The following is a 1,318-nucleotide window of genomic DNA, read 5'->3' as shown; positions in this document are numbered from 1 at the left end:
ACTTAAGATGAGAACAATAGTGGTAGTAATCTAAATAATCTAAATTGGTGTGTTGACTTAAACATATCCTTCGTTTCTTTAAGTATTTAAGAGTTATTGTAAAAAAAAAAAAAAAAAAAAAAAAAAAGAGTTGTTATACACTGAACGGAACGACGTAGTATAGACTAAAGTGCTTGTGAACGCGTACGAAGAGCAATTCGCAGCCAGTGCGCACTTTCGCTCACACACACTCTTAACGCGCATGCTCTAGCGCGCACACGTACTGACACGCACAATTGTATTTGCACACATACAAACGCTCACACATACACAAGCGCGTGCACACACAGACACACACACGCACACGCACACGCACACACACACACACACAGAGTTATATCGTAGTACCGTTTGTTTTGTTTTTTTTCTTTTCTTTTTTTATTGTTTTTTTTTTTATTATTGTTTCAGTAATTCAGTAACAGTAATTCAAATCTTTTCCTTTCATTCGAGTCCCACCGGCTTCTTTTGGTTCGTCTGGCTGTCTTTTTCGTTCCTTCCTTCCATGGCTTAGCAGTCGATTTGCTCTTTCATACTCTGGCTCCGACGTCTGTTGTGTGCGGACTTTCCTCTTATTCGGTGAGAGACGGAAATAATTTTCGCAACAAAGAGCCCTGTTAAATATTTTAGCTTTAATCAAATAACAGATAAAAGAAAAAAAAATTGCCTCTCTCTCTCTCTCTCTCTCTCTCTCTCTCTCTCTCTCTCTCTCTCTCTCTCTCTCTCTCTCTCTCTCTCTCTCTCTCTCTTTTGTGCGTTTTTGTATCCGTGTATATATTTTTGGAGTCTGTTATAAAAGCAGTGCAGAATGTCCAAAAAGTTACTAAGGGGCTTTGAACTTAAATAGATATTTTTGATATCTTTTTGTAATTTTAACACAACCTGACTAAGACGTAGGGAAATGTTTGTTTTGTTTTTTTAATGCAAAATTTAAACTATCTTTCCTGATGTTTTCCTCCAATTCTTGCTGGGTTTGAGGTTTGACATTTCGAGACCTGCCATTTCGTGGAACGAAATAAGGGATTTAAATCGCAATCCAGAAATTCTGCTATCTGCCATTAATAATGTTTTGGAAAGAGCAAAAAAACAAAATAAAATAAAACTGAAAATGGGCAACATTTAAAGGACATTATTTTTCATAAATAAAGCTTTTTGAATTTTGCCTTAAACATTGTACGTTTTAGTCAGTGTTAAAATTTACAAGAAGATATCAAAAACAAAGAATCTATTTAAGTTCAAAATCCTTCAGTCACAGCCTGTACATCTTTCTCTCTCTCTCTCT

The sequence above is a fragment of the Euprymna scolopes genome, chromosome 30 (assembly GCF_053919585.1).
Source record: "Euprymna scolopes isolate OS-2025 chromosome 30, ASM5391958v1, whole genome shotgun sequence".
Lineage (NCBI taxonomy): Eukaryota > Metazoa > Mollusca > Cephalopoda > Sepiida > Sepiolidae > Euprymna > Euprymna scolopes.
Note: the sequence above shows the minus strand (reverse complement) of the source record.